The 20973-nt window shown below is 45.5% G+C and overlaps 1 pseudogene; it reads left to right on the plus strand.

The window, feature by feature from the left end:
* LOC129327904 (zinc finger protein 208-like) overlaps nt 1–20973 on the plus strand; it is a 284286-nt pseudogene that overhangs the window by 23444 nt on the left and 239869 nt on the right.

A 20973-nucleotide genomic window follows, 5' to 3' on the forward strand; every position in this document is an offset into this window, starting at 1 on the left:
AGATAATATGTAAGGCAACATAATGGTGAAATCTATGGTTCCTAACTCATTAGCAAAACATCTGGGACCCCTTCCCTACAAATAAAGTGGTAGTGGTGGAGAAAGCTGTCAAGTCATAGCTGACTCATGACAACTCTTGGTGGGTTTTTCATGGCAAGAGACTAACAGAGGTGGTTTGCCATTGCCTGCCTCTGCAACCCTGGTCTTCATTGGAGGTCTCCCATCCAATGTCTAACCAAGGCCGACCCTGCTTAGCTTCTGAGATCTGACAAGATTGGTCTTACCTGGGCGATTCAGGTCAAGATACAAATAAAGTAAAGTAAGAGTAGCAAAAGTCTAAGTGCTTCCTTCAGTGGAGATTGTCCCGAGCCATGGAATTGGCTGTCACCAACATGCAGATGACACCTTACTACATCTCTTTATCCAAGCCACCAGAAGTGGTGGTCTCAGTGCTGAACTTTTGGCCTGCATTCTAGATTTCTCCCTTTTCTCTCTATTGAATGAGGAAGCTCCCAAACTATACTTTACGTAGGGGGCTAAAAAATCTTTTGCCAACCTTTGACTCCCCCATTGTCTACCAATTCAGCAGACTCAGCCCTGAGACAAAGGCTCTTTCCAGTTGCAATATGAAGGAAACCTCTTGGCCCTCTTGCTTCCATTGTATGGTGCCTTTAAGGCATTGAGGAATGACTTCTCATTCACAGAACAGTCTGTCTTATATGAAGCATGTTACGTTTTCAAAATGAATATTTACGCTACACCAAGATACATTTTTCTTCTCCACTTGAAATCGTTCAAGCCATGTTACTCCACCTGTTATAAATCTAATCCTGTTTCGAAACATAGAAAAATGTTCTGAGGATTGCGTAGGAGGTGTATTGTGTAAACAGTAGTACATTTAGAATTTATTTCTCAATTTCAGACACACATACATTTCAGGGGATTTTTTACTCACTGTAGAGAGAAGAGTAAACTCAACTAAAACATTTGTTTCTTTTGTCTTATGCATTTCTTGTTGAGACTCAAAGTAGATTACAGAGTGATAATAATAGATAATAATAACATTCAATTTATAAACCGCCCTTTAGGACAACTTAATGCCCACTCAGAGTGATTTACAAAGTATATCATTATTGTCCCCACAACAATCACCCTGTGAGGTGAGTGGGGCTGAGAGAGCTCCGGAGAGCTGAGACTGACCCAAGGTCACCCAGCTGGCTACAAGTGGAGGAGTGAGGAATCAAACCCGATTCTCCAGATAAGAGTCCCATCACTCTTAACCACTATGCCAAACTGTCTCTCTGATAAAGAACAATGCAATAGAAATATTATATTACAACACATCAGTTGGGATTTACCTTTACAACTAACAACCCAATAACCCAGTAAACTGAATTTAACATATTAAGCTGCACAAGAGTGTTTGTTTCAGTTCAAGTATTTGTTGCTATTGGGATATAAAATTAACATGAGATGCTTCCAAATTCTTTACTAAAATTTTTCTGCTCCTAACTTTCTTCTAGAAAACCCACATCAAAAATATTCATTGACTAGCAACAAAGCCCGTTGTGGGGAAAAATACAACGGGTTCTAGAAAGCGGAGGGAGGATAGGCAGGCATTCCCTCCTCCTCCATCACTGATCCTGGCCGGTGAAGGAGGGAGTGGGCATTGCCACCTGCTCCACATGTGATCTTGGCCACATGAAGTGGGGTGGGTGGGTGGGCTTTGCTATCTGCTCTGCTCCTGATCCTGGTAGAATGGGAAGGACAAGCCCACGGGGAATACAGTAAAACAATACTTTACAAAATGTTAAGTTTTTAAAGTGCCAGTGCTATATAATTCATACATTCATACATATTTGTGTAACTCTCTCAGGAACAAGAATAAATACATAATACAAAAAGTGCATTCATGAGAATTGCAACATGTCCGGGTGTAATAAAGTCAGATAGAATTCAAATCCTTGCGTTGGTCTCTTTCCTTCTTTCTTATAACTTTTCCATGCACAGAGTAAACACAGAGGTGGGATGGATGTAGAAATCCTCCTCAGGCCCGGGCCTGAGGAGGATTTCTACATCCATCCCACCTCTGTGTTTACTTTGGGCCTGAGGAGGATTTCTACATCCATCCCACCTCTGTGTTTACTCTGTGCATGTATTTATTCTTGTTCCTGAGAGAGTTACACAAATATGTATGAATGTATGAATTATGTAGCACTGGCACGTTAAAAACTTAACATTTTGTAAAGTATTGTTTTACTGTATTCCCCGTGGGCTTGTCCTTCCCATTCTACCAGGTTATAACGGGGTCTGCCACACACACCCCTTTTTGTCCTGCTCCTGATCCCAGCTGGCAGAAGTGGGAGTGGGCATTGTCATCTGCTCACTCCAAATACCAACTGTGTTAAGGCGGGGGTGGACATTGCCACCTGCTTTGCTCCTAATACCAGTTGGCTTAGCGCAGTGGTGGGCATGGCCACCTGCTGAGTGACTTATTCCAGTAGACTGAAGGGGGTTCTGCACCTTATCCTGGCTGGGAAAAGGGAAGAAGAGCATTGCCTTCTGCTCTGTGGCTGATCCCAACCAGGTGAAAACATGGGGCGGGCACTGCCCCCTGCTCCACTCCTGATCCCAGCAAGGTGAAGGGGGTGGGCATTGCATCTGCTCTGCTCCTGATCCCATCTAGATGAAGGGGGACAGGCATGTCCACTTGCTCCACTACTAATATCAACTGGGTTATGGTGGGGTGTGGGCATTGCCACCTTCTCCACTACTACCAGCTGTGTCAAAGTGAGGAGCGGGCATTGCCACCTACTCTGCTCCTAACACCAGATGGGTGAAGGGGGTGTGAGTATTGCCACTTGCTCTGCTCCTGATTCTAACCAGACATCGACCAGAGGCATAAAGCCTCAGAACCCAAGAAAACACTACACGGTGTTAAATTCTATTCAGTGCAATCAAAAATATATGTACAATGAATTACAGTGAATCGAATAAATATATATATCAAAACAATCTCATCAATCGTCCATTTGTTCTGTCACAGTACAGAGTCCAATCCTGGTAGGCAAACCTTCAATGAATACCAAGTTCATATCCGAACTCCAATAATTTCACAGTCTGAATTGTGGCCTGAATGTTCAACCAGAAGACTGGCCAGGAGATTGGCAACGAGCCTGCCAGCTATAACTTCTGCTCGTTTCGGCACTTCTTCTTCATAGCCAATTACCAACGAGGCCAGATCATATGATATCATAAACCATCCTACCATAGTAGGATGCCATAAATCTTTCTCAGGACCGTTACAACAGTTGATTGCAAACTGTTGTAACGGTCCTGAGAAAGATTTATGGCATCCTACTATGGTTTATGATATCATATGATCTGGCCTCGTTGGTAATTGGCTATGAAGAAGAAGTGCCGAAACGAGCAGAAATTATAGCTCGTTTCAGAGCTGAAGCCTCTGAACTAGAAACTTTGCTGCATTATCTTCCCCAGCAGCAGTGAATGTTCTTGTCCAAGAAGGGATGTGTAGGCAGAGAGACTGGCTCCTCTGGACAAAAGAGAGAGTTTTGCTGAGGGATCTGGGTGCCATAGCCGAGACCAGTCACCTGTGCAGCATCCCAGCGAGGAAGCAGGAAAGGATAGGTGGAAATGCACTGAGCAACCCTGAGGGATCCCATCTTAACAGATTCTACCCCAACAGGGAAGCATAAGAAAGGGCCATGGAAGAAAACAGAGGAGATTTTTGCCAGTGATGAAGGAAGTCTCAATTTTACTAAGAAGATAAAGGGATCTTGGGGCATACAGGGTGGTGCTAGTGGAAGTCTAACACCCTGAGAAGTTACCATAGCAGTTGTAAAAAAGGGGGATCTCTGCTGCGGGAGGCTTGGCTACATCTGAGACCACCTCAGCATCTGCAGGCAAGACAAAAATATAATTAAACAATTGCAGTAATTTTCAGTGTAGCTTATATAAGAGAGGAATGGAATGCCTGCCACGGCTGAACTTTGTGGAGGGCTGACGGATCCCTGACTAACGTCTGTTTTGATCTCGATGAGTATGCAGCATGTAAGCCCAATACTATGGCCAGAATGGCATCCAAAGTATAAAAGTTGTCTACGGACAGGATATCTTTGATCCTCTTCTGAGAAAGGGTCTTTGGGTTTTCTTTCTCGCTGCATCTTTCTTGGCCTTTCACAGACAATGCAGTCTTCGCATAGGAACAGTCAAATGCTTTCCCCCAAATCTTCCTGACACGATGAAACATATTTTCAGTTTGTATCCTTGTGTTTTTCTGGATGGGGAAAGAAAAAATGCCATGGCTGTGATGGGAAAATTTAATTTTGTCCCAAAAGAGGTCAGTGTCCCATACGCTGGCTACAATCCAGCTCTTCTCTGCAGACCTTTCAATGAATAGATCTCCCCAAAACCTTGGCTCTTCATAATAAACTAATACAGAGACATTTCTCCATGAGTGTAATACATCACAGGACAAAATAACTTTTTCATATAACGAAAGGTTCTTCTTCGGGGGATGTTCACTGAAAAGGCAGCACAAATGCCGCTGCGAAGGATCATTGGGGGAAAGATTCCCTTGAACTGTTCTCCGTTAACGGAGTCTCTAACAACGAGGCCAATCCACGTCCATCGGAAATACAAGAGCACTTTGATAATCCCCAGGTAATATCGTTCCTCCTTTGGAACCATCCGGTAGAAAAAAGAGGACTGAGTGGGATCGTTAATAACTTGGGACACAAACCCATAACTGACCTAGGAAAGAAAGGAATAGATGGGAAAGAGGCCCATGCAATGCAAGGATTCTTTGGTGTGTGCTAGTAGAAAAAAACCCACCTGAAACCTCAGGGGTATTTTTCTTTATGAGGGTCAGAAACAAGAGTTCAAAAGCTGGGGGAAGTAAGTCCTCACATTCTGGAGTAGTGATGCCACCACTGGGGTTTGCATAACAAAAGAAACAAGCCAAAATACACTCTGAGCTCACTGGTTCAGCATGTTACAGCAGCTTCCAGATCGCTGAACCAAATCTGGAAAACAGGACTGTAATGAAAAGTTTGTGTGTTTCATTTCTGTACTCTCCTCGCAGAGGCTGCACAAGCAGGTCCAGTAGCGAGATGGGCCATTCGCAGGGCTCATGTCATAGAAAAAGATCTGGAGGAACTCATTAGCACAACTCATTAGCATAACTCATTAGCATACGCCACACCCCTTGACATCACCAGAAGCATGTCATTAGCATAACTGATTTGCATATGCTGCACCCCCTGACATCACCTATCCTGGCTGTTTTGGACCCAATCCTGGCCATTCAGGGTCAAAATTGGGCCCAAAATGGCAAAAAGGGGCTGAAAATGGTCGAAAAGGGACCTAAAATGGTCAGGATTGGGCCACTGCTGAGTGGAAGAGTGATCCACCACCCATCAGAGGCCCAATCCGGGCTGTTTCAGCTCCAATCCAGGCCAAAACGGGCCCAAATGGCTGAGAGTCAGGTGGGCGGGGCCACCTGACATGTGACCTCTTTGAGGAACTGCCAGAACTGCGTTCCTGTGCATTCCTCCTCAAAATGAGCCCTGGCCATTCAGCAACATCTTGTTTTCCTTAATGACAAGCCTTTCTGCACTCATGCAACCAATTGGGGGAGAGACTGGTGGGAAGTGGATGTTCATGGCACATGTGTGTGTGTGGTTTTTCCCCCAGTGCTTTCTGGGCAACGGGGTTATGGCATTGGGTGGAGAGCCAGTTTGGTGTAGCGGTTAAGAGCGCGGGTCTCTAATCTGGAGAACCAGGTTTAATTCCCCACTCCTCCGCTTGAAGCTGCTGGGTGACCTTGGGCTAGTCATGGCTCTCTGGAGCTCTCTCCGCCCCACCCACCTCACAGGGTGTTTTGTTGTGGGGATAATAATGACATACTTTGTAAAGCGCTCTGAGTGGGCATGAAGTTGTCCTGAAGGGCGGTATATAAATCTATTATTATTATTATTATTATTATTATCATCATCATCATCATCATCATCATCATCATCATCATCATCATCTTAAGGATGAAAAGTTTGCTTTGCACTGGGGAGGGGAGCAACAGATTGCATGGTGTCATCAGTGCCAGCATCACCAGAGTCATCCCGATTTTTTTGACAAGAGGGGACAATGAGGGGAAATATGTACAAAGGAGAGGAAGCAAAATCTCTCTAAGCTCTCTTGAAGCCTGCTGTCTGCTTCCAACTCCGCAGTTTAATAATTGGCATCAGTGCACCAGAAACCTCAAATCTGGGGGGTCCAAGAGACTGTCAGAACCCAGCAAGAATTTTCCTAAGGAATTAAAAATAGCTGAAATAGAGAGGTGCAGCTGAATGTAAAATAGAAAAGGCTGAGAAAGATAAAATCTATTGCAGAAACATAAATAACCCTATCCTAACAATTGTTCTATAATAAGCACACAAAATATTGGTAAGTATCAAAATATTCATTAAAAAAAAAGAACAAGTGCCTTCTTCAGTGGTCTCTAAAACGTAAAAACTCTATTCCTTCAGAATACATATGTGTAGTGATCAGAGTTCAGCCCAGTGAAAAGGTTTCTATGGGTCTCATCTAGGGATGTGCGTTTCGGCATTCAGAATGCCGAAAGAATGCCGAAACAAAAGTGTTTCGGCTTCTTTCGGGGAATGCCGAAACGTTTCGGGGAATGCCGAAACGTTTCGGGTAGCCGAAAGAAAAAAGCCGAAACGTTTCGGGATTCTTTCTGCTTTCTTTCTGCTTTTCAATGGGAAAATGCCTCCGTCTTCCCGGACGTCTGGGGGAGGCATTTTCCCACCGAATAAGCCCAAAATTGGTGGGGACCTTCCTCTAACCCTTCTCTAACAACCACCCAAGTTTCAGACAGATTGAACTTTGGGGGGCCATGTTATGGCCCCCCAAAGCAGGTCCCCCCATCCTCCCATAAGAAAGCGAAGGAGCAGCATATTGTTAGCATGCTGCTGCTCATCTTTCTTCATTATTTCCTATGGGGGAAAAATGAAGAGGCAGGCTTCCTTTGCCAGGGGTGGCATTTTGCATGCAAAATGCCCCCTTACCCTCAGGGGCCCTTCTCCCACCCCTCCTCCCACCCCCCACCAAGGCTCAGCCTGCTCCCACTTGGGGGGGCCATTTCATGGCCTCCCCAAGTAGGTGCTCTAATCTCTACCACTGACAGCTGGGGGAGGCTTGTGTTGCCAGGGGTGGCATTTTGCATGCAAAATGCCCCCCAACCCTCTGGGACCCTTCTCCCACCCCTCCTCCCACCCCCCACCAAGGCTCAGCCTGCTCCCACTTGGGGGGGCCATTTCATGGCCTCCCCAAGTAGGTGCTCTGCTCTCATCTCTACCACTGACAGCTGGGGGAGGCTTGTCTTGCCAGGGGTGGCATTTTGCATGCAAAATGCCCCCCAGCCCTCTGGGGCCCTTCTCCCACCCTTCCTCCCACCCCCCACCAAGGCTCAGACTGCTCCCACTTGGGGGGGCCATTTCATGGCCTCCCCAAGTAGGTCCTCTCAGCCCCTAAAGTCCACCCCTTACAGCCCCACACAAACCCAATTCCCCCCCAGCTGCCACACACAGACCCAAATCCCCACATTAGCCCCTCACAGACCCAAATCCACCCCCACCTGCCCCACACCCATAACCCCAGGAACAGGCTGGCAAAGGCCAGCCCTCTCCCTTTGTTCCCTATGCTGGGAACTTCTAAACTCTCTTTCCCTGGGCAATTCTGCACAGCCCAGGGGTGCCACAATGGTGGGCACACTTCTGAGTGCCAGCTGGTCCCTGTGAAAGAGCACCTGAACCACAGACACCCTCCCTCAAATTCCCCCACCACCGACAGAGATGGCTGGCCAGCCAGCCCCATTGTTCCCTATGATGGGAACCAACTGCACAACAAAGAATAAAACAAGAACAACACAAAATAAAGTTTTAATTTTTTTTTCTCCCTTCCAAAGTACAAGTAGGCAAAGCATTATGACACATTACACCAGCAGTCCCCCACACAGAAAAATAACACAACTCACTTAACATCAGAGAATCACAAAGCACGATTCCTGTCAAAAACACTTTATTTCTTGAACAGCTTTAGGTTACACAGCAGGGGGGAACACCAAAGGGCATGGCAGCACTATCTTACACAAAAATAACACAACTCACTTAACATCAGAGAATCACAAAGCACAATTCCTGTCAAAAACACTTTATTTCTTGAACAGCTTTAGGTTACACAGCAGGGGGGAACACCAAAGGGCATGGCAGCACTATCTTACACAAAAATAACACAACTCACTTAACATCAGAGAATCACAAAAACACAATTCCTGGCAAAAACACTTTATTTCTTGAACAGCTTTAGGTTACACAGTAGGAGGGCACAACAGGGCATGATAGCAATGTACTACAAAAAATAATACAACCCACTTCACCGTTTTTGACAGCAATTGTGTTTGTGTGATTCTCTGATGTGAAGTGAGTTGTGTTATTTTTGTGTAGTACACTGCTTTCCTGCTCTGTGGTGCCTTCCTACTGTGTAACCTAAAGCAGTTACAGAAATAAAGGGCTTTTGACAGCAATTTTTGGGGTGATTCTTTAATGTGAAGTGAGTTGTGTTATTTTTGTGTAAGATACTGCTTCCATGCCCTTTGGTGTTCCCCCCCTGCTGTGTAGCCTAAAGCTGTTCTGGTTCTGCTGGACATGTGGTGCTCCTGTGAAGTGAAGGACATCAGATTGAGAGGCTCATGTCATTCATATCTTTTGCAACAAGGGTTACAGTTTACCACTCACAAATCTAGATCAGAATGAACAACCACCACACTTGATTTTTTTTTCTTTTTCCTAATTCAGTATTTCAGTCCACGTATTTGTTGTTATTGAAACATAAACATAAAATAAACATGAGGTGTTTTCAGGTTCCTTACTAAAAATTCCTGATCCTAATTTTTTGTGTGTGTGGAAAATCCACATCACTGATAATCGATGACCTTTTTGATTCATGAGTTTTGTCCTTTCATTGACCTTTGTGATTCATGAGTTTTTGTTCTTCCCCGCCCTGAGCCTGTTCGTGGGGAGGGAGGGCTAAAAATCAAATAAATAAATAAATAAATAAATAAATAAATAAAGTAAATAAATAACATATGGAAGAAAGAGACATTTCTTATCACTGTAGATCAGACAAGTCATTCCAAAATGGTATCTGTGATATGCCAGAATAAGAAAGAATGCACTAAGAATCAGAGGCCTTAACTTTTGGTCATTAGATACCTCTTGGTATTCAGGTCGGGCCTCAGGATGATAATGTAGCATTTGGGGGAAAAGATGCAGCCCAGCAGGCCAGCACTGGAGGCCAAGATGGAGAAGACCTGCACGGCTACCATGTATTTCCCCTTTGTGCTTAGGTACGTGGGCACAAAGGACACCCAAACACTGCAAAACACCAGCATGCTGAAAGAGATCAGCTTGGCCTCATTGAAGACCGCAGGCAGCTTCCTGGCCAGGAAAGCCACCGTGAAAGAGACGGCAGCCAGGAAGCCCATGTAGCCCAAGGCACCATAAAACATGGCGACAGACCCTTCGTTGCATCGCAGGATGATGAGTCCAGACTGGGAGTGCATGTCAGCCTCTGGGAAGGGAGGGGAGATGCTTAGCCAGATGATGCAGATACCAACTTGAACAGTGGAACAAGAAATGACAATGGAGTTGGCCAAACTCTTCCCCAACCATTTCCTCATCCTGTTATCTGGCTTTGCGGCCATAAAGGCCATCACCACAGTCATGGTTTTGGCCAACACAGAAGAGAGTGCAGTTGAGAAGATGATGCTGAAGGCGGTTTGTCGGAGAAGGCAGGTCACCTTCCTTGGCTGGCCGATGAATAGAAAGCAGGAGAGAAAGGAAAACTGGAGGGAGACGAGGAGAATGTAGGTGAGGTCCCGGTTGTTGGCTTTGACAATTGGTGTTTCACGGCATTTAATGAAGACTCCTAAAACAAAACCTGATATTAAGGACAAGAGCAGGGCAGAGAAAGCGAGGCTGATCCCCAGAGGTTCACCATATGACAGGAATGTGATAGCCTTTGGGACACATTGCGTTCGGTCCTTGTTTGGATGCTGGCTTTCTGGGCATTTGTCACAACTCTCTGCATCTGGAAAGGACAAGAGTGACTTCAACATCAGGAACATTTGCCTTACATCTACAATAAGCTAATATATGTTGGAGAATGATGCATCCACCAGCCAGACATGTTGAGGACTGGTATACCTCCATGCTCAGGGGTAGTGTAACTCTGAACACCAGCTACTTTACGGTGTGTGTGTGGGGGGGGACACTGTGGCCTCTGCGTCCAGTTGGCGGGCTGCCTTCAACTATTCAGTAGACTTTGTGGGAAAGTGAGAGATGACACGGACTATCATTCAGGGCCCGATATTCTGCAGACATATAGAGACAGGAACTTTTCACTGATAAAGGACTGCAGAAAATCCCAGACATTTATTTATGTGTTCCTAAATTTCAGTGTCCCCTTTCAGCCTTAGCTGCCAAGAAGGCTTGCCAGAGAGCGTCATTTCTCAAACAGGGAATCAATAATAATAATAATAATAATAATAATAATAATAATAATATGATTTATATACTGCCCTTCAGAATGACTTAACACCCACTCAGAGTGGTTTACATTATCCCCACAACAACAATCACCCTGTGAGGTGGGTGGGGCTGAGACAGCTCCTAGAAGCTGTGACTGACCCAAGGTCACCCAGCTAGCTTCAAGTGGAGGAGTCGGGAATCAAACCTGGTTCTCCTGATTAGAGTCCAGCACTCTTAACCACTACACCAAACTGGCTCAGGGACATTTGGGATCCTATGAAAGGACTCTAGCAGGCCCACAAGTCTCTTGTAAGGACAGATGCTCTCAGCTTTCTCAGAATGGGGGAAGGAACTCTACACCAGGAGAAGACAATGGAATATGCTTTGCCCTATAGAAACAGCTACCAAAACGGAAAAGGCTTTTATCCCCATTGGCACCCAGGTAGTCTCCAAGGATAGGACTATGAACAACTCATTGCAGTAATGAAATTGGGTTGTTACCATGGTAAGAATAAATGGGGCAGTTTAGGCTCTATCTACACAGTGCTGTTCTGCTGAGAATAATTTAACCTCATAATCATAAACTACCTTCAGTCTGGGTATTGAGAACACATACAGCTGCCCTGAGCTCAGTAGGTGGTCTTGGGTAAGCCACTCCTTTCAGCCCCAGCTCCCCAGCTGTATTGTGGAGGTAATAATAACACTAACTTGTTCACCACTCTGGGTGGAACACTAATCTGTCTAGAAGAGTGGTATGCAAGTGCAGTTATTATTATTTCTTACCAAACTGAAGAACAAGTGTAAGCCCTGCTTGGAGGACCAAACAGCATACCTGCTGCAGGTTTGTGACGTTACATTGATAATTCCCCGGGCACTTGGTGAAGTTCCAGCACATATAGGGAGCTCCCATGCCAACCATTTTTGTACCCACCCCTGTTGCACTCTATGGATGCCTTGATGGGTCCCCACTATCTTCCCAATCCCGCAGAAACTGGGGCTCGTGCCAGTGGATCTCAGGAATGGACAAAAGACTCTTTAAGGTCAATGGAGTCGCTAAGAGCCACAGAAACTCCGCCTGGGCTGTGCTGGGGATGATAGAAGGAGAAAGCCTTAAGATACGGGAGAGATAGAGAGCAACACCCAATGCTCAGGGATTAGAGGTGTAGAGAAATAGACTTCCAGGCAATCAGACTAGGAAATGGATCCATGTTGTTAATTGGAACCTGTACTCCCAATAAACGTATGAAAACAGTATGATGATGGTGTCCCCATTTTGTACCTGAGAAAGTGTCATTTAATACCCTGCTGACACTAGTAGGTGTCTCATCTAGACATATCTTCTCGCTTTCTAAGAGGCAACAGCTCTTAAGTACTTGGCTTCTGATATCAGAGATCTTTCTTAGATGGGGCTGCAAAGTATTGAACCCCATGACTTTCCCATGCACTCAGAAGAGCCAAAAGGAAAGACGTCTGCTGTGGTGCTAGATGGAGAGTGGCTTTGCCTCCTAGTCTTCCTTCCTTCCTTCCTTCCTTCCTGCCTTGAAAGATTATTTCTTTGCTTTCACCCACCTTTCTGTGTGGAGATCATCCCTTCTGGGCATGGAACACATTCGTAGCAGCAAAATGGCTTCCCTTCCCGAGCCTTCTTAGTGCTTCCTGGGAGACAGCGTGCTGAACACCTGGACTGTGGCACAGACTAACCAGAAAGGGAAGCAGCAGAGAGGGAGAAAGAAATTGTTATTTTTGCGTATTCAAATGCATTGCATTTGATCAGGACAAAAGAGGGCTTCTGATCTAAGGCCTGGTTTTAGTATTGGCAACTTCAAGCTGTGTTTTGATAATTTTTTTTTTAATGTAGACCTCCAGGAAAGGGAGTTTGAGTTTCCTTGTTCTTCAGTGGCAGGCCAGTTGGCAAAGGAAAAGTCAGAGGAGACATGCCATCTCAGTGTGGGTAGTAGGGTTGGTAGATACCCCTCACCTCCCATTGAGAGGGTGGAGTCACTGGCACTTACTTTATGAGCTGCAAGAGGTCCTCTTTCAGAGCCAGTGTGATGATGTAACTTCTGGAAGTGATGTCTCAATGCCGGTCGCACGAGCACTCCCGCACTCTGCATGGGACCGATTCAGCCCTTTGGCGCCCCAATTGGCTCCAAACGCAGCATGGGAACATTCCTTCGGATGGCTCAATGGCATCACTTCTGGAAGTGACATTGCCATGTTGGTTGGGAGTGTGCACGTGGCACAAGCTCCTGAGATGCCTGCTGGTGGCAGGCAATCTCCAGGAGTCTGCCCCATCCCACCGATCGCTGGGCGATTGGCAGATGAGGAGGCAAATTCCTGGGAGTTTGCCTGCCACCAGCAGGCACCTGAGAACCCTACTGGACAGAGGGTAGGTAAGAAGGGAACAGGGAAATATGCAGGATTTGTTCATTTTAGATGCAAGATGTGAGGAAACAAGTGATAAACTGTTGTTAGGTCTGGGAAGCCAAAAAATGTCTTTATAAAAGGAAGTTTATTATTTTAAAAAAGAGAGAGCGAGAAAGAAGAGGGAGGCAAAATTCAAAAAGGGGGAGGGAAAGGGGCCAGAACAAAACACAAGAGGGAAGCACACGTCAAATTGTTTGTACTATTTAAGTGCATGTCTTGCACTTCTAGCCCCAAGACCTCTGCATGCTTTCCCACAACATGATCAGGTGAAGAAGAGATTGGAAAGGGATTCTCTGTGCAAATAGAATGGTGAGTTTTCCCAGGCCTGCTAGACAACAAGTTATCAAAACTTTGAAGCATAAGTTTCAGTTCAGGGGCCTGCATTTCTGACAGGGCAACAGCTAGGCTGAGTATCTCTGTTCCTCCCTTCTGTAGATACTCTTCTTGCAGGTCCCAAGGTAGTCCTGTTCACTCTCTTGTGATGGTTGTATGGCCAAAACCAAGTTGAAGTGATCCTCATGAGGTTTGGGGGAGTTGACATGGTTACTGAGGAGTTGTCAGTCAGGTAATGGACTTCACTGAGGTGCACTAACATAGTGAAGGGCCCTTCCCAGGCTGCCTCTAACTGAGCTTTGAGAGGTTTTAAGATCACGACTCGGTCTCCCTCTTTATACAGCTGAGCCCATGCACTCTGATCATACCACAGGTCAAATTCTCTCCGGCAGGGCTAAACTTTCAGAGAGTTTTCTATCTGGCCCGCATAGCCCAGGCCAGAGCTAGGTTCAGGCTGCTGGGCCTGCACTCCTTCCCACTGCTCTCCCACCAGCTCCATAGGCCCACAAACCTTCTTCCGAAAGACAAGCTCAAGGAGAGGGAAGCCTGGGAGTTCCTGGAGCACCTCTTAATAAACAAAAAGGAGGCATTGCAGAGAACGTTCTGAGCATCTGTGCCAGGATAGCATTGAACCTCTCACTCGTGCCATTTGTCTTTGGGCGGTAAGCTGTAGACGTTAGGCCTTTGGTGCCACACGTTGCCCGCTGCTCTTTCATGAGGGCTGACGTGAAATTCGTCCCTTTGTCTGAGACTAACTCCACAGCAACGCCAAATAGTGCAAAGAAATCAAGTAAAGTTTGCCGCTGATGGGGATTCTGGGGAAGAACGGCCTACTGTTTTGGGGACACTTGTAGAAAAATCCATGATTTTCAGAATATATTTTTCCTCCGTGCAGCTCTTGTGACAATCATAGGAAAGGAGTCTCAGTTATTGGTATAGGTACTAAAGGAGCATGCACTTTATCTTCCCTCTTGTCCGCTTTTTCAAAGATAGGGCAAGATTGGCAATAGTCCCTGGCATTCTGGGCTATACTGGGCCAGAAAAAATGTGCAAAAGTCTCTTCCTAGTATGTCCTGATGCTGAGAAGGGAGTATTGTGGGCTAAGGTCAAAAGTTTCTCTTTATGAAGCAGGGACACTACAAGTTGGCTCATGGTTTCCCCTCCCTTCTTATAGCCTTTAGAAAGGAATTTCCTGTAATAACAACTCTCCCTTCCTCTCAAACCTAGATTTACAAGTCCTTGGAAGGTTTGTGAGCTGCTTCATAGATTTTCTGGAGGCTATTGCCAGTGGAGCTGGTGAAAGTCAGTCAATGAAGCCACTGCAGAACATCGTTCTCCTCAGTTGGACTCTTGGTGCTGTGTGTGTCAGGTTCCTGGGTCTCTGCAGCACTGGAACTTGGCTACCCTGCAATGTTTAGATTTTTTTTTTTGCCACGGGCAACTGCTCTGCAGGGTTCTTAGCTGAGACTGTGACCACCAAAGAGTGCATCTAGTGTCATTTGACAGTGTAGACCCTGGCTTGTGATGCCACGTGATCTGCCAGGTCATTTAGAATGAGGACTGGAGTGCAGAACTTCTTGTGGTTAATTAGCCACCTTCCAAATGCTGTCCCAGCCCTAACCTGAGTTTGGCAATGGGAAGCTAAATGGGGGTGCTCTCAAATGGCGCAAGAGGCCAGGGAGCCCCATAACTGGAGCAAGAAGATCCTCAGAGACGATTGTACTGTCCGACCCAGTGCCCCTTGAGTGGCTTCTCCATTGAAAATAATTCCCTCCTGATGCTTATTAAGGACAGTTTCAGGGCTGGTCAGATGAATTTTCACCCATAAAGGTGGGGATTGCACATTCAGGTCTTTGGGGTTTGGTGGGCTTCTTAGGCACAGACAGAGAGTTTACTACTAGATGCACCATGGAAGGTTGGAGTTGATCCCCTCCCCCTTTGATGCCTTTTTTTGGTGGCAATCAGGCCTACAGCGTCCCTTCTCTCCACAATTAAAACAAGCAATCTCACCTGCCTGTGAGCTGAGCTTGCTGGATGAAGCTGGAATGTTAGGCTCTTTTGCTTTGTAATTCACACGGTGGATTACAGACTGCTGGGGTGGCCTCCAGGGCCTGAAAAAACAATTGTTTCCCCCAACAAACTTTCTCCCTCAGACCTGCAACTCTGTTGCTTGATCCACATATTCCACTACTTGGATAATGGTCTTGGGTCTTTGCTTAGGGTCAAAACACATGATACTCATGGGCACGTGTCAGATCCTGCAATGATCCCTGGGAATTGTAGTTAAAAAAATCATCCGCTCAACGTGATTCTCAGCTGGTGAGGGAAGGGTGAGTTTCACACACACATATGCACACTCTTTTTCAAAAATCCTCTGAGAACTTGGGATGGTGGTGGGGGGATGGAAGACAATGTAACAAGAGACAGGAAAAAAGCTGAGGTGTTTGCAAGCGCGATAGAAATCCAGTCCTTCCATTCTTATTCTCCTAGCAGGAAATTGCAGCTCGGATTCACCCCACCCCACCTCCGTTTCTGAGCTGAAGGAAATCCAGCTGATTGGATTTTTGAAAGAGAATCAGTCTCTCTTTGAGAGAATCTCTTTGAAAGACAATATCTTCAGCTGAGTGGCTGTTCTTTGCAAGAAAATTCACTTTGCACAGAGGGGGTGGGGTTAGACTACCATTCTCAGCAATGATTGCGGGACCAATCGAGTGTTCTTCACATGAAGTTTGTCTCGTGTGTTCTGACCCTTACTCACTTCTTCATATACATTCAGGGGTTGGAATTGTTCTACTCTCATAAGTTCAAACAGTTTATGGCCCACGTCATTGGAGACATTTTAATTCCTTCTTCTTATCACCAGAGAGTTAAAAGGTGTTTCAAATGCTCTTCTAGGAAAATGTCTCTCTGGTGAGCTTTTTAAAAGCCCAGATGTTTTTCATGGCCTGTTCAGGAGTTCATCCAAAGCACATCCTTACACTGTTTTGAAGAAGGCAGGTCTTCCCATGTTCCACTTGTGCCATGTCTTTATAGACTTCCTCCAATCCCCCTGTGACCTGAGAGAATATGTACCTTACATAATGATATTAATGTCTTTAAAAGCGCTTTCAAAGGAGGAAAAGAAGGCCTCTTTATCACTGGCATTTCTATATATGGGGAAATGTTGGGGGTCTATTTGTGGCCCCCTTCCCCCCTTGTCTGGTTTGGCTGCTCTTGCCTTGGCAATTTCCAGCTGGAGTAGAAGAGGACCGCATTGTTTTCCCTCCCTCTCCATTTGAAACTGAAGCAAAATTTCCTCTTCTTTTTTTCCTTCCTTGCCTCCTCTTCCATTTGTAGGGGAAACAGTCGCTCTTCGTGTTGTCTTGCCTCCCTTCTCTCGTCCCAGCTGGGGTTGAGATACATGCCCTACATCTTCAAATGCAACAGCTGCAGCCATGCAATTTGGATCTTCCCGTAGGAATTGGAAGAGGTCTTCAGCTAACTCCTGACCTGACTACACTTCCTATTTCCTAAGTAAAACCAAACAGACAAAAGAAAACTTTATCTGTGTGCATGCATGTGCTTCTCAAAACTGTTAAAATTGGCTTTATGTTTCTCACTTGGAATTTTCCATCAAAACAGCAGTGGGGGGGGGACCCTTTGATTTCATATCCTACCCTATGACTAAATGGTGACAGAAGGAAGGGGGGAAAGGTGCCTTGCCTTGCTGGGGGAACTACATGCTCCGTGGAAACAACCTGGCATTGGCTGCCACCAATCAGGGTTTCCCCTGAGAATATCTAGACTGACCCGCTAAGAAGATTTCCTTCTAGTGCAGTACTAGACCAATAAAGAAATGACATGGTATAAACCCAGGATAATACCTTATAGCAAAATATGTAGCATCTATGCAGTCTAGCAGGTAGGGAAGAGATTTAAGAAGACTATCCCAGAGAAATGTAATGTTCTGAAACAAAGCCAAAATCTGTCTTTATGAAAGAAAGTTTATTTTTTAAAATGAGGGAGAGAAGAGAAAAAGTGTGGTGGTAAGATTTTAAAAAGGGGACAAAACAAAATTCGGGCTGAAACACACTATTAACAGCACACAGATTGTCAAATGAACACAATGAAGTTGGTCTAACTAAGCTAAGCACACATTACTGAGGTTGTAGTAGGTAGAGTTCTTTGCAATGCTAAGTTGACATAGGGGTCCTTAACTTGTACCCACCTAACTTGGGGGGGGGGTGTCACCAGACTTCACCTTATTCCAAATGGAGTTAAGGAAAGATTCCAACCCCACCCCACCCCCCACATTTTTGGGCAATGGAATCTGACTTAAGTGAGCCCCTCTGTAAGAGTGACTAGTTGATTTAAGCCAGTCCAATGCAACGCCCCATCTCTGATTCCAGAGGCAAACTTTACCCATTAGAAATGACTGAAATGATAGTTCCACCCCACCAGATAGTCTTTAATGATTCTGAATAAGCAGGACACACCGTTGGTGTGGCCCAAACTGGTTGGTCCTTTTTTAAAAGGAGGAATAATTCATGCAAGGTGGTCAAATGTGGAATGGAAATGAATTGGCTATTAAAAAGTAAAGCCCAGTGATCCAAGATCCCAGATGCTCTAGGCCAGCGGTTTCCAATCTGGAGAGCTGCGTTTGATTCCTCACTCCTCCACTTGAAGCCAGCTGGGTGACCTTGGGCCAGTCACACAGTTCTCTGGAACTCTCAGCCCCACCCACCTCACAGGGTGTTTTGTTGCGGGGATAATAATGACATACTTTGTAAACTGCTCTGAGTGGGCATTAAGTTGTCCTGAAGGGCAGTATATAAATCAAATGTTGTTGTTGTTGTTATTAAAAGCATTATTTAGAATAGCAGTTTGCATGACCCACTAAGGAAGATAAGATAGTGACAATAGTTTCTTAAAACACGGTATACTGGCCTGACTAGAAATCTGGTTGTTAAAAATTCCAATACTTTCCACCAGATTTCATCAACATGAAGAGGCAGAAAATTCAAGAGAAGAACGTGTTATGCTCTAACCTTTAGCCTGGTCAATCGTAAATAAGCAAAAAACACCCTTGGAGGAGCCCACCTCCAGTGCCTTCCTGCCACACCCTGCATCTTAACACCCCCTAGGTAATTCCACTCCCCCAGGGAATGGTACCACCCACTTTTGGAACTCTGAGCCCTAGTAAAGTTTTAGGGTTTCTGTCACATCACCGTTATCCTGCTGGTTGCTAGCCACAGTTTGGCAACTCTAATAGGTAGGGATGTGTTGTGGGTGGTGTTACGATGATGATCAAAGAAAGCATAGAGTCAGATAAGCTAGAAAACATTAGGAGAAACACCCACAGAATCACTGTGGATAGAGATAGCAAGCTCTAAGGGTGACTTAAAAATGAGAGTGAACTGTCACTCGGCCTGCTCAAAATATGAAGCAGATCTCAAGATGGAGAGAGAAATAAGAGAAGCTACTGAAGTGGAAAATGTTGCAATGATGGGTGCCTTCAACTATCCACTCAGGGGAAATGGGTGCTTTAGTCATGTCGTAGAAATGAGGTTTCTGAGGAACACAAGTGAAGTGATTGTGCATTGGAGCAGCTGGTCATGGAGGCAACCACAATGGTTGCAGCTCTGGGCTTGGTTCTGAGAGGAGTGTGAGACTCGGTGTGAGACTCAAATAATGTTGAACTGAGTGGCAACAATGACCACAGTGCTGTGAAGTTCAGCATTCTTGCCGATAGAAAGGCACCTCCAAAGTTCAAAGGAATCACTTTTTATTTCAAAAGAGGAAACTTCGTTCAAATGAGAGGACTGTTCAGAAGGAACTTACGAGGGAAACTCAAGAGAGTCAGATCCTTCAAGGATACCTGGAAACTCTATAAAACTGAAGTAATTGAGATCCAGATGGAACGTATATCTCAAATGAGGAAAAGGAGCACCAAGAGAAAAAGGCGAATGGCTCCGAAGCCATAAAAGGCAAAAAGTCTTCCTTTAAAAAGTGGAAGGTACATGGTGTCAGTTTTTACTGTGGAGAATGTGGGACACATACCCATGCTGGAGCCACTGTTTGGGGGAACTGAGAGCGGAACTACAAGTGACAAAAGGCACAGGTTGGACACTTGTCAGCTTCCCTCAAGCTTTGATGGGAAATGTAGGCATCCTAGTCTTGCAGCTTGGCTCTCTGACTGCTGTCCAATGGACTTTTCAAATGTCACTTGTCCAACATTCTGCCAAGCTGCCTACATTTCCCATCAAAACTTGAGGGAAGCTGACTTCTTGTTTGGGATCCATGGAGGTCTAACGCAGCTCCACTTGCGGAGCTGACCGGACTGCCGTTTTAACCGGCCGGCGGGGTGAAAATAGCCCGCAGCCGACTGCTCTCAGGCGGGGAGCAGGCAAAGAACGCTCAAGACCCTAGGGTGAGCTAGATCTCGGACGAAGGGGGGCTCTACACAACGGGTCCCCTCCCGATCCTTGAGGTCCCACCTTGCGACGGGTCGGCTATAATCTCTGCGGCAGTTTTGGGGCCAATTCGGCTGGCATAAGACCTACATACCCAAGCATCGATTGGGGGAAGAAGCTGAGAGGAGAACTTAAAATCGAAACAGCGATTACAACCCGAGAAAAGTGAAGAGAAGGTAAAGATCATTATCTTCTGAGACGGGACAGATTGATAAAAACAGAGAGGAAAAAAAGTAGATTTTTAAACTGCAACAGACTAGTGAAAAGGAGGGGAAGACTCGGCAGGAATTGAATTTAAAAAGAGACTAAGTTTAAAGAAGTTATTAAAGAAATGGGACTATTGTTTTGAATACCTGTGGCTTTGGAGCTGTGAGAAAAAGACACCATCGCGAGATCTGCTGTGGGAAGACGGGAGACAGGAAGTGCGTAATAACAATAGAGTGGCTGGAGAGAAGCGGCCCTTGCTGGAGGGCAGGAAGTAGGGAATCGCCATTTTTGAAAGGGGAAGGGTCGCGGCTTCAGCGGAAGAGGAAGTAGGCCATCTTGGATTACAAAATTATAGAGAAACCATAGAGAAAAGACGCCCGACATTTTGGACTCTTTAAAATTTAATTTCTATAAGAAGACCGGGACATTTAAAATAGAAAAACGTTAAATTTTACGCCACGGAGTTAAGGAAGAGAGCGGATTCGTGGGAGCGAGCTAAAGCAAGCCCCACGATGTCAAAAAAAGAGTGGCAATCGGCAATAGAAAACCTGGATAAAAACCTGGACAAAAAACTTTTAGATATGATTAAAGAACTTAAGGACACGAAATTGGAGCTGATAAAAGAGGTTAAAGAGGTTACACAGACAGTAAAATCGGAGCTGTCAGAAGTGAAAAAAGGTATGGAAACAATACGAAGTGAATTACAAGGAACGCAGCAGAGAGTTAAAACAGTAGAAGACGCGATGGAGAATTTAGCAGACACGCAACAAACAGAGATGAGATTGGTGAAGGGGAGAATGTCAGTTGCAGAAACTAAACATATGGAGAAGCAGCTACGTTTTCGTGGCTTGCCAGAAGTGGAAGGAAAGTCAGCGCAAGAACAGATGACTGAGGTGTTGGCTGAGTACCTGGGGAAGGAGGAGGAGGAAGTTGTGGCTATCCTAGAT

Source organism: Eublepharis macularius, chromosome 4 (genome assembly GCF_028583425.1).
Source record: "Eublepharis macularius isolate TG4126 chromosome 4, MPM_Emac_v1.0, whole genome shotgun sequence".
In the NCBI taxonomy this organism is placed as follows: domain Eukaryota; kingdom Metazoa; phylum Chordata; class Lepidosauria; order Squamata; family Eublepharidae; genus Eublepharis; species Eublepharis macularius.